A 16,807-nucleotide genomic window follows, 5' to 3' on the forward strand; every position below is an offset into this window, starting at 1 on the left:
TCCCAGGACATGAGCAAGACAAGATGGGTGAGGTAATATTTTTTTATTGGACCAACTTCTGCTGGTGAGAGAAACAAGCTTTCGAGCAGGTCACCTGCAGAAGATCTCTGTGTAAGCACAAAAGATTGTCTCTCTCACTGACAGAAGTTGGTCCAATAAAAGATACCACCTTGCCCACCTTGTCTGTATAGTTCCTAACTATCATTTCAGACATAGCCCTGCTGGAGTTCTTTCTAAGTGATGTGTACCTGTACGATAACAGAAGTGTACAACACAAAGTTACCAGCAGACAGCTTCGTTTTCCTCAATGCCTTGCTAAATGTCTGTTAACCCACATAGGGCCTGGAGCATAGCCCCTTGTCGTTAGTGGGAGACTTTTCACATGTTGCAGTGGGCTTTGGATCAGGCCCAACGTGCTGATTGATGAACCACAGAAATGAGCTCTTCAGGTAACACATATGCAGCCAACATACTTCAAAAGCCCTTGATAGTCTTAGCAGCAGAAGTGTGTGCTTTGTGTTCCATTTGGAATACACATTAATGATAACTGAGGTCATGTGAGTATTCTTTCCTGCCAAAGCAAACTTTTTGCTCAAGTTTACTGGCCACATTTGGAAATTTGTCCTCTGTATTTTTCTAAACCATTTTGTACCTTCTCCCACAGGTTCCCACTGACATACCTTATCAATTGAAATAAATTGATAAGAAATATCGGTGACTTCTGATTAAACTTTCTCAACTTTAAAAATGACACATTGCAACCATGCTTTTAATAAATGAATGGATTTGTTTTCTCCTTGATTCCTGTGCTCTGACACTAAAAAGTCTGGAACACCCATGGATCAGACATGTTAAGAGCCCTGTAAAGAATATTTTTATGCTGTTACATTTCACATCTACCTCGTTCAGGTGATTTTTACATTTTTAGCAGTCAGAGGACTGAGAGAATCTCAGTAAATCACAAACAAAATTCAAACTATAAAAGCAAATGTTTTGCATACGAATGGAATCCATTCCTTCAGAGCATATCTTAGATTTCTACAACTGCCTAGTTTAGCTGCAGAAAAAAATCATTTTGATCACAACTTACATTAGATACTATAAACCAATGTGGGTAGCATCCTCTACTACTAGCCATGTTGACTCCATCAGGTCAGGAAGATGGCAAATGGCCTGAAAACACTGACAATTTCCCTATACACTATTCCTGAAGTTGCTAAAATTAACCTTTTTATTCCCCCCGCTGCATAAATATAAAGGTTTTCTTTCCCCCAACCTCGCATTCCCACCCAGCAGGCAAAAGATTTATCAAATATACAGTGAAAGTAATATATTAAAGGTTTCCAATGGTGCAAGTCAAACTTCGCTTTTCCTAATGATTCCAGATGCCTTTTTTGTCTTCAGACATTTCAAGGTAAACCTCTATGAAACTGACCTTTTGGCTTGTCATTCTTTCTCAAAACTCCAGAGATGAAACAATTCTTTCAGTCTGTCACTACTGTCCATAACCCCCCCTCCTCTATTTTATCAGAAGGAACCCATAATTGAGCCCTTTGACAATAGAAGGACTGTGCATTTTTTTGTCAACAACAATGAGACGTCCAAGTTCATTACTGCAGATTGTTTAAAAATTGATTCATGGGCCAGTAGTAGTAGCTTATTATACAGCATAAGTGACAGTGTGAGCTGGATGGAGGCCGAAGTCATTCTTAAACAGTCATGTCCAATTAGAAAGAACATTACACACATTCCGGTTGGAGCCACATTAATGAATTAGTCCTACCACAAACTGAGAGAAGCTCGTAGGACCCTAATACCTTTTGTTCCTAAGGATAATTCAGTAATTTAGAGAAAGAACTGTGTGGAGCACATTAGTAAAAGAATAGTAATCATGGGATTGTAATAGTTATTACATTTGCCCTACATCTCCCTGGTAGGAGTGAAACTTCTTTGTATTTTTTGAGTACTAACTTCAGTACGGGTTGAATTTTTCACTCTACAATGCGCTCTCTTTATAAAGCAGAGCACTATAAGAGCAAATACACTTAATATTTTTGGTTTGTAATGTCAGTAGCTACCAGGGCTCTCTGGTTTTTAATGTATGGTATAATGCCAAATTGCCCATAGTTTTGGAGGCCAGAAGGGACCTTTATCATCATCTAGTCTGACCTCCCTCATAATAACACAGGCCATAGAATTTCTCCCAGCAATTTGTGCGTCTAGCCCAGCAACTTGGGTACGGGCGCTGGCGCTAAGGATAGTGCAACAGCGAGAATATTCTGTACATCATCACAAAAATAGAAATGTAGAAATCTAGTGCAGCTTATTCTATGCTCACTTGGAGCAATTATACACTGGGGTAACTTTTCACATACACAGCTGGAAATCAGAAGTAACTCCACTGGGATGAGCAAAGAGAATCAGGACAATTAATACCACAATTTTCAAATGTAGGTGTCTAAAACCTTATGTAGGTACTTAAATACATGACCTGGTTTTCAGAGGTGTGGGGCACCCTCAGCTCCCATTGAAATCACTTGGATCCACAATTGCTCAGTTCTTTGGATAATCAGGACACATATTTAGGTGGATTTGGGTGCCAAACTTCAGACACCCAAGGTTGAAAGGGATTATGTATGTCGGAAGAGCTAAATATGTCCAGATTGGCCAAGTGCTGACCAAATGGAGGAGCGGGAGGCAAGATAACTGTCTAGGATGGAGAGAATTATTGGGGCTGCTGCTGCAAATAATTCCATTATGCTAATTACACTTCTTATATGGAAAATGTTAGCACTTATTTACTAAAGTGATAACTACACTGAAATACAGGAGAGGGAGAGCATGGGATTAGAGATAAAAGTGAGAGATCTACTATTCTACAGAATAGTCTCCCAAGGGAAATCCTCATCTGTAGGGACGTTTAAAATAAGGCTGGACAAAGCACTTAATAAAATAGGGAAAGAATTCTGCACTGCTTGGTGGATTGACTCGGTGACCTAATGGGAATTTCCATCTCTGGTTTCTATGATATTAGTTACTGGAACTGAGTGAATCATTCACAATTAACAAAATGTAATTGTAGAGCAGGTACTGTCTATTACATAATGCCTAGCACAATGGGGCCCCATTCTCGGTTGACCCTTAGGCAATACCGTAATAACAACAATAATGATGACTTACTTCACATATCCATTGCTGGACAATTTGAGAACACAAAAAATGTCATTGTTATAATAATTTATTCACTGAAGAGATTCACAAATCATTTTGAACACAAATTCTAGAATTTCACAAAGCTGTTCCTGGGCAATTTGTGCACACAAAAATTTCATCCTCATCGTTGTTATTGTTAATTTTCATGTGTTCACAAGTTGTCTGTGAACAGACTTGTGGAATTCTAGAATGATGTGTTCAAAATTATTTGTGACTTTCTTTAGTGAATAAACCTTGGCCTGCAGATTGTTTGAATTGTGAATGTTTCAACTGAATATCCAACTTACAATTTGTGCTGCAAGATATGTAGCTGTAATACATGTAACTAAGGATACTGTGAATTTTGATTTGTAAGTTAACGTGTAATATGAACAATTCATGCTGTGTTGATTAGTTACATGCATCAATAAACCAGGGAACAGAGGAAATGCCACATGATTTATGTAGCTAAACACAACACAAATGGTGAATTATAAATGTTACAATTGAAAACACAATTCAGAATAAGCTTTTTGTGCATATTCAAGCTAAAAACACACAAGGATTCATGCTACTAAAGACAGCCTGTGCATATATTCACTGAGAATGAACATGAAAGATTCTGAAGATAGTTAGATCAAAACTCTTTGGAGTCTGAACAAATATTTGTGAAACAAATAATTCTACTATATGTTCAGCTTTTCATTTATACTCTTCAAAACCAATATTAAAAGAAATGTATGAACACATTTACAGCTAATGAATTATATCCTCAAACCCTGTTCTTTGCTACCTCAGCACAATGCCTTACCATGCCTGCCTATAAGTTATTATGAGTAGGAAATAGAGAGTGTCATGAATTACTCATATACTGTTTCACTGATATTTGCCATAAGAAAACATGCAAACACACACACACATGCATGTTCTCTCTCTCTCTCTCTCTCACACACACACACACACACACACTTCTTGATTTTGCAACTTGCCTGAGTTATCCACTCTTTGGCAGTTAGACCCAGCTCACACTGAAATCAACTGGAATCTTTCTGTTGACTTCAGCAGAAGCTGGACTGGGTCTCTGTTCTCTCCCATTGGTACATATGATGAATTTCCTTACTTTGTTCTTAAGTGCACTATTGCTATGCTCTGTCGAGGGCATTTCAGTTTCGAGCTACACAGAATTTTTCTTCGGCTCTGTATAGCTCAAAAGCGTATTCCTCTCATCAGTAAAAGTTGATCCAATAAAAGATATTACCTCACCCACCCTGTCTCTCTAATATCCTGGGACCAACCTGGCTACAACGCTGCATACAGCTGTGGAATTCAGGAAGAATCTATCCTTGGCGCCCAGCACTCCACGGGAAGTCATAAGGTACTCCCCTCTGAAAATCAGGCCTAAGTTGTTTCAAGTTTGGCAACCAAACATCTGGGGCCACTTCTGAAAAACTGGCTTTGAAATACCCAACAGCACACAGGGAGCTCGGATTAGACCGCACACCTCCTAGTCTTGAACCTTATCCACTAGGTCAGGCTGCTTCTCAACCAAACTGTCCTTATTCTCCTGACTAGAAGGAGAATTGTTGCCAAGAAGGCCAATGGCATTTTGGGGTGTATAAGTAGGGGCATAGCGAGCAGATCGAGGGACGTGATCGTTCCCCTCTATTCGACACTGGTGAGGCCTCATCTGGAGTACTGTGTCCAGTTTTGGGCCCCACACTACAAGAAGGATGTGGATAAATTGGAGAGAGTCCAGCGAAGGGCAACAAAAATGATTAGGGGTCTAGAGCACATGACTTATGAGGAGAGGCTGAGGGAGCTGGGATTGTTTAGTCTGCAGAAGAGAAGAATGAGGGGGGATTTGATAGCTGCTTTCAACTACCTGAAAGGGGGTTCCAAAGAGGAGGGATCTAGACTGTTCTCAGTGGTAGCAGATGACAGAACGAGGAGTAATGGTCTCAAGTTGCAATGGGGGAGGTTTAGATTGGATATTAGGAAAAACTTTTTCACTAAGAGGGTGGTGAAACACTGGAATGCGTTACCTAGGGAGGTGGTAGAATCTCCTTCCTTAGAGGTTTTTAAGGTCAGGCTTGACAAAGCCCTGGCTGGGATGATTTAACTGGGACTTGGTCCTGCTTTGAGCAGGGGGTTGGACTAGATGACCTTCTGGGGTCCCTCCCAACCCTGATATTCTATGATTCTATGATTCTATGACTAACCCCACCGAAGTCAACAGCACTGTTTGCACAACCGTGCTCAGATTTGAGCCCCTATTGACTTGTTTCCCCCATTTGATCTAAACCAGTGGTTCTCAACCAGGGGTACATGTACCCCTGGGCGTGGTCTTCAAGGGGGTACGTCAATGCATCTAGCTATTTGCCTCATTTTACAACAGGCTACGTAAAAAGCACTAGCCAAGTCACTACAAACTAAAGTTTCATACAGACAAAATGAGAAAGTCAGCAACTTGTCAGGACTAGTGTGCTGTGACACTTCTGTATTTTTATGTTTGATTTTGTAAGCAAGTGATTTTTAAGTGAGGTGAAACCTGGGATACGCAAGACAAATCAGACTCCTGAAAGTGGGTACAGGAGTCTGGAAAGATTGAGAACCACTGATCTAAACCGCTTGATCATGTCATTTAATAGCACCCAAGCGCATGAATTTAGCATTTGGAACCTTCAAGAAGCTCTGAATTTTTTTTCCCCATACAGATCATTTAGCACTGAGAAGCTGTAGCTGATTTCAGAAATGCATTCACTCATCCACGACATCCAAACTCAGACTTGTAATTAAAACTTCCCCAGGCAGATGAAAAAGACAGGAATGAGACCATGGTGATTCCCTTCAGACGTTACCTCTTAGCTTTGAGATTTTGCTACTCTTGTTATTTGTCAAAGCTGCAAAAAGCAACAGAGTCTCTCCCGCAGGATCAGTTGCAGGGGAAATAAGCAGTTATAAATTGACTGCATTCTCTGCAAGTCGTTAGACTTCCATAATAATGGCTATTTATCCACAGTTAATTGTTACCCGCTCCACGTTCTCTGCTGACTTTCATTGTAGCATGCATGTGTGTTTTTTACTGAATCATTAAGCAAAATTATGGAGAACCGGATGTTACTCTTTCAACATGTGCCAGGCTGCATATGAAATAATATCTATGGGGTTTACTTAAATGATAGCCAGAACCATCCCTCTGTCTCAGTGTTTATTTGTTTGCTTTTAAAGGTAAGGTGTCAATGGTCTTCTTATGTGTTGCAATTTAGGCAAAATCCTGTCCTGAATAGAAAAAATACCGCACTCCTAGCAGTGGGCTTTCTGCTCTTGAAACTTGATTGTTGTTTGCGATTAGACTTGTTAAAAAGTGCCCGGCACTTACTAAGCCTTACGCCTTCTTTTAACAATTAACCTAAAAAGTATAGTCCCAGTGCTTGCCACCAGCACTCTCCTCCACTAGAAACATTCACTGTATAGAAAGTAACCTTTCAATCAGGAGTCCAGCATCTTCAAAATATTTGTGTATGGAAACAAGTACTAGAACAATAAAATCATAGAAATGTAGGGCTGGAAGGGACCTTGAGAGGTTTATGTGGACTCTCTTCAGTTTGTCCACATCTTTCTTAAATTGAGGTGCCCAAAACTGGACACAATACTCCAGTTGGGGCTTCACCAGTGCTGAGTAAAGTGGGACAATTTCCTCCCATGTCTTACATATGACACTCCTCTTAATACACCCCAAAATAATTTTAGCCTTTTTGCAACTGCATCACATTGTTGGCTCATGTTCAATTTGTGATCAGTTAGAACGCCCATATCCTTTTCTGCAGTATTACTGGCAAGTCAGTTATTCCCCATTTTGTAGTTATGCATATGATTTTTCCTTCTGAAGGGTAGTACTTTGCACTGGTCTTTACTGAATTTCATCTTGTTGATTTGAGACCATTCTCCAATTTACCAAAGTAATTTTGAATTCTAATCTGGTCCTCCAAAGTGCTTGCAACCCCTCCCAGCGTGGTGTCATCCACAAATTTTATAACCATACTCTCCACTCCCTTATCCAAGTCATTAACAAAAAATATTGACTAGCCCCAGACCCCTGCAGGACACCACTAGAAATGCTTTCCCAGTTTGACAGCAAACCATTGATAACTACTCTATGAGGATGGTTTTTCAACCAGTTGTGCACCCACTTTAAAGTAATTTCATCGAAACTCTGTTTTCCTAATTTGCTTATGAGAATATCATGTGGGACTGTGTCAGAAGCCTTACTAAAATCAAGATACATCAAGTCTACTGTTTCCCTCTTTTATCTAGGCCAGAAGAAGGAAATTAGATTGGTCTGGCATGATTTGTTCTTGACAAATCCATGTTGGCTCTTACTTATCACCCCATTAATCTCTAGGTGTTTACAAACTGATTGTTTAATAATTTGTTTCAGTATCTTTTCAGTTATCGTCATTAGGCTGACTGGTGTATAATTCCCCAGGTCGTCTTTTGAAGGATAGGTAGGTATGTTTGCCCTTCTCCAGTCCTCTGGGACCTCCCTATCCTCCATGAGTTCTTGAAGATAATTGCTAGTGCTTCTGAGATTGCTTCAGCTAGTTCCTGAAGTACCCTAGGATGAATTTCATCATGCCCTGCTGACTCGAATACACCTAACTTATCTAAATAGTCTTTAACCTGTTCCTTCCCTGTTTTGGCTTGCATACCTTCCCCCTTGATTATATAAATTGTGTTAGGCACCCAGTTACTACTGTCCAGCAGATGGGTCATATCCCAGCCTGGACACTGACAACAGGCATGGAAGTAGGGATTCAAATGTGGGTATTATTATTATAGAAGTGCCTACAGGCCCCAACCAAAACCAGGCCCTACTGTTCTAGGTGCTGTACATACATAGTAAGAGACAATCCCTGCCTAAAAAGACGTTACGGTCTGAATACACAAGCCAGACAAAGACTGGGAGTAAGGAAGTATTATTCCCGTTTGACGGAGGAGGAGCTGAAGCATAGATATGTGAAGTTACTAACCCAGGGTCACACAGGAACTCTGTGATAGAGCCGTTAACTGAACCCAAATCCTCTGAGTCCCAGCTTAGTGCCTTAACCACAAGGCCATCCTGCCACTCGGAGTGGGAGAGCTCTCAAGATGGTGAAGGGACAGAGAAATGGAGTCAGACATGTGTAATATAATGTGCAATATAAATGAGTAGCTGGCTAATAGATGGAATTATTCCCCTGAGAGGGCTCTGGTGGGAGAGCCGGACACAGGGGTTCATGTTGGGGGAGACAGGAAATGGACAAAGTAGAACTTTCCGGTAGTTTCCTGCATTGTGTCCATTCTCTATACAGCAGCCGATCCCGACGTTCTCACAAGTGAGTTTCCAGGGTAAGTTTTGCCTTTGTGAGGGTGTGACAGGATGGCTTGTCCCTTAAGGGCTGGAGGACCTGGAAGTAGCCTGTCCTGGTTACTGAAAAGGCTTACCTGGGTTGGATCAGCTGAGTCCCTATCAAGGACAGCAGGTGGCTGCAGTGAAGAGGGAAGTTCTGGCAATTGCAGGAAGTCAGGAAGAGAGACCCTGATACCGAGGGCTTTGGAAGCCAGACCCAGAAAATTGAGGCTTCAGGCCTGGAAGTGGCCTGCCAAATCAGAGAAGGGACTACAGTTCTCCAGGCAGGGAAGCCTGGGTGAGACCCTGTCCAAGCAGGGGAGAGACTGCAAAGGCCCCATGAAGGAAAGCCTGGGAGGAGGAAGAGAAACTTTGTTTTATGGGGGCTTTATGAACAGATTTCGTTTTGGGATTGGGTTTTATTTGCAGTTTATTTTACATTAATAAATGTAGTCCCCAAGGAGGGGTATTTTTGACCAAGAAAAAGCCTGAACTGAAGTTTCATCTGAATAATCCAAGAGGGGAAACTGAGGCAAACTGCCTGTAGCTTGACCCTAGGCCACAAAGGGGTCACATGGGAGGTGGCCAGCCCACTGCAACTGGCATAATTGGTAAGATTTTCATGATGCCCTACCATCATGGAGGGAAGGGGTGATGGAGGATGTGGTCCAGCTACTGGCCGAGCTGCGTAATGGACTGAGGCATTTCTTCGGCAGCTCCTGCAGAGTCAGCAGGCAGCTCGAGGCACAGCCGTGATGTCAGGGTAATCACCATGACCAGCCAGCGAGGAAGATCCTGCTACGCTTTAAATGTGGGAAGTCTGGGCACAAAAGAGTAGCTTGGCCCAGCTGGCAGTGGGAGCATTCAGAGCTGGCTGGGGGCGTAGACGCTCCAAGGGCAGGCTGGAGGGGGAAAGGCGGGCCTAATTTAAATGTTGAGAGGTGAGGCATATCAAGGGGGTCTGTCCCTTTAAGAACTGTAAAAATAGACAGGGGAAAGGAGCAAACCAAACCAAACTGAGGTGTCCAGTGGCACCCAAGAGGTGTCCAGCTATGAGAAGGCTGGAAGAAGACAACTCCTCCCCCTCCCCAAGAGGTGTCTTGGGTGTGGGAAGGAAGAACAGGTACTAAAGACTTGTCCTAATGAGGTCCTTGCTAAACAGAAAGTCTGTAAGAAGGGAAAGATTCAGCAGACTGAGAATTAAAGGAGGGAACAGTTGCCCGTATGCTCTTGGAAATACGTCAACCCCCTGTGCCTCAGGGTATGCCTACCCTTCAATGTAAGCCCAGGATCTATGGGACTCAAGCCTGCAGGCTCTGTGTCTGCAAGCCCAGGCTTGAACGGCCACATTGACTATTGACTGTAGGTTTAGAATTTCTGGACCCGGGTTTCATACCCTGGCTCAGGTGTCTACACTGTACTACACAGACCTGCATCATATCAACCTTTACCAGGATTCCTAGAGCCCCCTCATCTCTGGTGCTCTAGCCGTTTATTTGTGGTGCACTGTGGGAAAACCTGACTGCCCGTCCTGCAGCATTTTACACCTCTTGCTGAGCCATTTTTTGCTCCCAGCAACATGAAAGAGTCACTGTTTGAAGAACTTGTCCTGCTTGGGCTTTCACTCCTGTTTCAGGAAACAGGCAGAGCCTTCATGAGATGCTGGTGGCCATTTCAGCAACGTTTTCTGACATACCAAAGGCACTTGTCAGAGGAGGAGGAGAAGGAGGAGTAGGACTATACAGACACAGCAGATTCGAACTCACTGATGCTGCTCACAACTCTCGGTATTGCTGCTGATGTCCCTTATGTAGGCTGGCACTTCTGGAGCAGGGCCACAAGTACAGACTGGTGGGATCACATTGTCCTGGGATGACCAGAAGAGACGCCAGAACTTTCACATGAAGAAAGCTCCGTTTCTGAGCTTTGTGATCAGCTTAACCAGATCCTCCAGTGTCCTGGCGCACACATGAAGGAGGACATGCCAGTCCAGAAGCAGGATGCTATCACCACCTGGAGGCTGACCTACCCCAGGTTTGTCACTAACCAGTTTTGAGCTAAAAAGTCAACTGCAGGTAAAGTGGTGGCGGAGGTTTCAGAGGCAATCGAGCGTGTGATTTACCCAAAGTTGATGGGCATCAACAATATCTCTGAAGTAATTGTTGGTTTTAAGAGAATGGATTTCCAAACTGCACTGGATGGACTCCTGTGCCCATAGTTTTCCCTCCTCAAGGAGCATCTGAGTACATTAACCGCAAAGGACGGCACCATTGTTATGGAGGCCCTTGCGGACCACAGAGGCTGATTCATGGATGCCAACGTGGGCTGCACCAGAAAAGTTCACAATGCCCGGAGTCTACCATGATCAGAAGTCTTCCTTCCTGGATAGGCTGGGACAGAATTCTCACCAAATGACATTGTAATAATGGAGTAACCGTCCCCACTGTTTTTCTAGGGGACTCCTCATAGTCCTTTTGCCTTGGTTTATGAAGCCATATCCTGATCTGGCAAAAGACAGTTAATGATACTCTCAGCAGGTATAGAATGGGGGGGGAAGTGCGCTAGCCAGATTGGAATCCCACTGATGCTGTTTCCAGAACCATTTGGATTCCAGTGTCATCAGTGCTGTCCGCACTATTATGGCGTGCTGTGCTCGTCACCATCTTGGTGACTCCAAAGGTCAGAGCCTCTTGCCCCTGAATGGACCTATGACAGCGTTCGACTCTTGAACCAATACTCTCAGCCAGGAAGTGCAAGGCTGGAGCAGGATGCACAGAGGCAACAGAAATTGTGGCTGCTTTGTGCACGCACATTATGGACTTGCATGGGCCAATGGAAGAGGGAGAATTGTATGGTTATGGATGTATTTGCTCCACACTTTTTAGAATGAATGAAGTACTGTGCCTGTATGCTATGAATGGGGGTGGTGATGATCAAGAATTGTTATGTGGATGAGATGAGTGCTTATACAGTGTGTGTATGTTGGGGCAGGGGGGGAACGGTGGTATGTGTGATGTGCATTGTGGATTTTCGTTACGGGTTGATCTGAAGAGCTGTATTGAGCAATGGTGTTTGGATACCACTTCCCAGCTGTGCCTTATCATGTCTTTAGCTTTATTCTTTGAAATACACATTTTCTCATGGGATGCAGTGATTCTGAAAATAAAATAAAAGCCTTTCTTTGTGAACAGGGCTGTATTACAAATACATATCAAAGCATTGTCAGGCAGGCAAGCTGCCGTTACAACACCAAAATGCCAGTAATAAACAAGCACCAGAACCAGTAATAAATTACAGTTCATAACACCAACTCTGAACAGTGCGAAACAGTGAAACCAGTGCAAACAAATATCTCCCCTGGCTCCCTTTCCGGCATGTTTAGCAAACACTTGGCATCGCCGCACAGAGTGGAGGACAGCAGCATGGTAAAGGGCTGCAGCGTTGCATTTGCCCTGTCCAGCTAGCATTCAGTCCCATCTGCATGGGCTACACAGTGTCCCATGCATTTCTGGTCTGCAGGACATGGTAGAGCGACTCAGAACATGGTGCAGATGGAGCAGGAACCTGAAGGCTAGCAGCCATTAGCGCAAGCAGCCTCTCCAACAGGTCTTTCTGCTGCACTCTGTCCCTCAGCCGATGTTTCTGCTCCAGAAACTACACCGGAAGTCTCTCCTTGCGCTTGGCTGCCTGTCTGTGTCTTCCCACCTGCCCTGAATCCCTTTCCCTGGGTTTGCCCTGGGCTCTTTGGCCAATATGTCCCTCTCTTCTCATTCTGTATCTTCTACACCAGTCACTTGCCACCTTCCACACGAGAGGGGAGTTGCTGCTGAAGGGAAGGATGGTACCGTGGTTCAGTTCCTTGCTCTGCCAGACTTCCAGTGTGATCAGTTAGTCTCTTCGTGCCTCAGTTCCCGCTCTGTACAATGGGGATAATAGAAGTGGTCTTGCTCTCAGGGGTCTTGTGGGGATAAATCCATTAAAGACTTTGAGGCACTCAGACACTGCGGTAATGGGGACTGTAAACTACGTTAGATGGGCTGCATTTCAGTGGCGGTAGTGTATGAACACACATCTATACCCGTCAATAGCACTGAAGTCAATAGCAAAACTCCCATAGATTTCAATGGGGGCCAGGATTTCACCCAAGCTGTGTACTGCATGTGTATGGACATTTTATACAGCACCTTTCCTCCCACAGTACTTTACAAACCACACGTATAGGAGCCTTTGGAGGGAAAGGTGCTATATCAAGTGGAAAATAGCATTATGACTTCATTAATAATAATACAGTGGAGCATTAAAAACTTGAGGTTAAAGTTTCCAAGTATGATTCCGGACAGCATGTTAGAGGCACTAGATCATTGCTTTGATAGCTCTGACTGTGAATTGCTCAAGTCTGCTGAAGCATGCAATCCTGGCCTGAGCCAATTTCTGTCAGCGACAGCCCTGCAAACCACCACTTTCAGTTTTCAGATCAAAACGTCTCAAACCAGACCACTTAGAAGCAGGAATGTCACATGCAGCTTCATTTCCTAGGGACAAGATCCAAATGCTCCTGTGCACTGAGGCCTTGCCAGGCTTGTTTCACTCCAGTTCTGTGAGGCACTCAGCAGCACTGTGAAGGTTGGGTCCTAGTTCACTAGACCCTGCCCCAGATTCTTGCTAATCCTTTTCTGGAATAGATTACGTTTGTGAGCTCGCTCATCTGAGCTGTGCTAGTTTATATCAGCTGAGGATCTGGCCCTGTGATTTCACTCATCCATGACTGAGGCCAGGGTATTTTCCCCTCCACTAGGACTTAAATACAATTCCACATGTGACGTCGGGGAGAATTCAAAGAGTCACGTTTTATTTCCATTTTTCTAGTGGTACATGACAGCACATGAAATAAACCAGGGTCCTTGCTTGAAAAAGTTAACATAACTGACAGGCACTGGGCCTGGGTCTCCACTGCCTTTTACCTGTGCAACGTGGGGGGTAAAACACTACCATCTTTATTTGGCAGCATTTTACACACGCACACACCAATGACCGAACAAGGTACAAAGCAGAGGAGAGGCTGGCTCTATATATAAAAGACAAGAATCAGAGACGTCACTGGTGGGAAATCAGTGTTGGAAGGCCTTGCAGAAGACAGAGGAGGTGGGAAGGATTTGATGCAGGACAGGGATGGCACATGGTGAAGTGGAAGTGGAAGGCTGGTCCAGGTGAAAGGAATGTCATGAAAGAAGGTGTAAGGCTGAAGATGGGAGAAGAAACCAAAGGGAGCCATGAGAAGAGGCATTCGTGGGGCTTCTGAGACAGTGTCAGGGTTTTGACTGGAATTTTTATTGCAGACTGTTAGAATTGTATCTTATAACCGTGCTTCTTTCCCCACTATGTCACAACATCTATGAATGTCCCTTTGACAGGACATACAAACGCACACACACAGAGCATCCTAGCCTGCCTCCATGCTCTGTGGAACGACCACCAAAGTCAAATAGAACTAAATGAGTCTGTGCAAAGATCAATGCCAGGACAACACGCAACTGAGCTAGGGAATAAAAGTCATGGGTCAGATTCTGGCTCCCGTTACACCTCTCCACATCTATTTCAGCAGAGTTTCATGGGCAAAACTGAGGGCAGAATTGGGCCCTAAGAGTCTAGATGAACTGAAAGACTTTGGACAACCCCAACACTAGGCAAAAGAAACTCCTATGAAATAACAGCTTTTCAAAGGACCTACCACAGATCTATTTAGCTGTGATACTGTTAGATTTTTTCTATTCAGAGAAGAGGAACATCCTGGCAATAGTAATCAAAGGCGAGACCAGAATAATATATCAAAAGTCCATGGTGTGGAGATCCTGGAATCATAAAATGAAATAAATTCCTAATGACAGATGGCTTCAGCTGTGACCTTTGGGTGTATCTAAGAAACCCAGGAACACAAATCTTATGGCATTTCCAACTCCCTTTGGCACTTATTGTAAGAAGATGAGTTTGCCACAGTGTCCTTAATGAACCAGTGATTTAATGCCCACATCACAGAACCACCCCCACACCTGGCACTGATTAGAGTTTCTGGTGGTAGGGGATCGCAGGGAGACGAAGGATGAAGAGGCCAGGTAGCATTCCTTGGATGATCCATGCCAGGCATTTGGGCATGGGAGTGAAGGGAAATTGCTTTGGCCACTGCCCATTCTGCACCTGTCCTATAGATAACTACAGGACTTCATTTCAGGGCTGTCAATCTTCCACCACCACTCCCTTCACTTAAAATGCTGTGTTTTGTTGTTAAAAATGGAATGACTCACACAGCTTTAAATAGATTTGGACTAGAGTTAAAAATTATTTAGCGGCTCCAACCAAGACTAAGGCTGCATTGTGCTAGATGCTGTATTTACACATAGTAAGAGATAGTCCCTGCTCCCAAGAGTTTACAATCTATATAGAGAAGACAAACAAAAGAAGGACTATTATAATCTCCATTTCACAGATGGGAAACCGGCCCATTGAGAGTCAGTGACTTGCCTAAGGTCAGATAGGAAGTATGTAGCAGCGTGAGGCCAGGTCTACAGACCTCTATCGGTATAACTACTTAACCCCTCGTATAGACAATGCTATGTCTGAGAGCTTCTCCCGTCGACATAGCTACTGCCTCTTGGGGAGGTGGATTAACTACAACAGCGGGAGAAGTATAGTACCTGTGCAGCTGTAGCACTGTACATGAAGACAAACCCTTAGTAATTTAACCCCGCTCCCCTGAGCCTACCAATGCCCATTAGCCACAAGACCATTCTTCCTCTCTTTGAAAGTGATTTGGATTTGTAAGTATATTTTCCTTTGCTTTCTTTTCTTCCTACTTGAACTACGTCTCCTTTACCTATTTGCTTTTTACATGATTAGCATTTTTCATTATTCTGCACTGCTCACTGCACAGGATATGTCAGGGCTACGAGACATACAGAGTCCACGCGACATAAGCCTAAAAACATATGCTGTGAATGGTCCAGCTTAGACGAATTTACATAGATGAAACATTTACTTAAGTCTGATTTTTCAGAGGTACCGAGCACCTGCCACGCTTGTTGATGTCACTGGGATTCAGTCACACCTGTGAAAATCAGGCCACCTGTTTTTAATCACTGCTGGGCCAAATTCTCACTTGAGTTCTATGCAAAAAAGGGAAAGCCTGAGAAGATGCAGGACACAGTGCAAACGTCCCAGACGTTTCCTATTATGGAAGGCAGTCAAACCCTTGGAACAGGACACAGGTTTTGCATCCGTCTCAGTGGATATTAGCAGAAAAGGGCATCGCCACACTCATGCTGGTGTTCCCAGCTGCAGAAATGCTTTGCCAGATGCTGGGGTAGCTCATGTACAGAGCAATGGAGACTGGAATGGAAATAGCGGGAGATAACTAAGGGAGGCATGCTCCAAGGTCCCTCTGGCCTGGCTGGCAAAGTTGGAATAGTTCCTAGAATAGCCTATGCAATTTGAGCCCAGTCCTGCAGCCCTTGATCAGGCAAAACGCCTGTTGAAGTCCAACTTGCCAGGAGGGCAGGAGAACGACTTTTGGCTAGATTGTGACCTGCCCATGAATTGAGTTTATAAAGGTCATTAAGTGCTATTACAAATTCAGGAGAGGGAGCAATCAGAGCAAGGTGGAATTCCTTTGATGGAAACATTTTCCAGACGAAATATGGGGTTGTGTCATAACTGAACATGGGCAAATGTCAATTTCAATGAAATTTTCTGCTTTTTCTACAGGAAAATGCGTAACAAAACATTTTGTTAATCAACATTTAAAATTGTCCAAAATGACGAGATGTTGAAATGAAACCCTTTGTGTTAATCCAAACTGTTGATAGTTTTCTTTATGTTTTCAAATAAAAATTTTTCTAAACTTTTCGTTCTGTGAAAATTTACAATATTTTGACTTTGTCTCATTTTAGGATGTCAAAATATCAGCATTTCTTGTGAGATGGAAATGCTGTTGTCCAAACAGCTCTATTTAGGACTGTGAACTAGCTATTGTGCAGAAAGCCATAGTCTAATTCTTGGTAATGACACTTGCAAGCACTACTGAGGGACCTACCATATTTATTTCCAATGATCATCAAGAGATTACCGGTCATCCACCATTCATAGAGTATTTCAAGAGATTTCATACCATTTCCAATATTAAAGATTTCTCACTCTTCCTTAACAACTTTATCTACTTGAATGGATTTTAAACTT

The sequence above is a fragment of the Chelonia mydas genome, chromosome 4, assembly GCF_015237465.2.
Source record: "Chelonia mydas isolate rCheMyd1 chromosome 4, rCheMyd1.pri.v2, whole genome shotgun sequence".
NCBI lineage: Eukaryota > Metazoa > Chordata > Testudines > Cheloniidae > Chelonia > Chelonia mydas.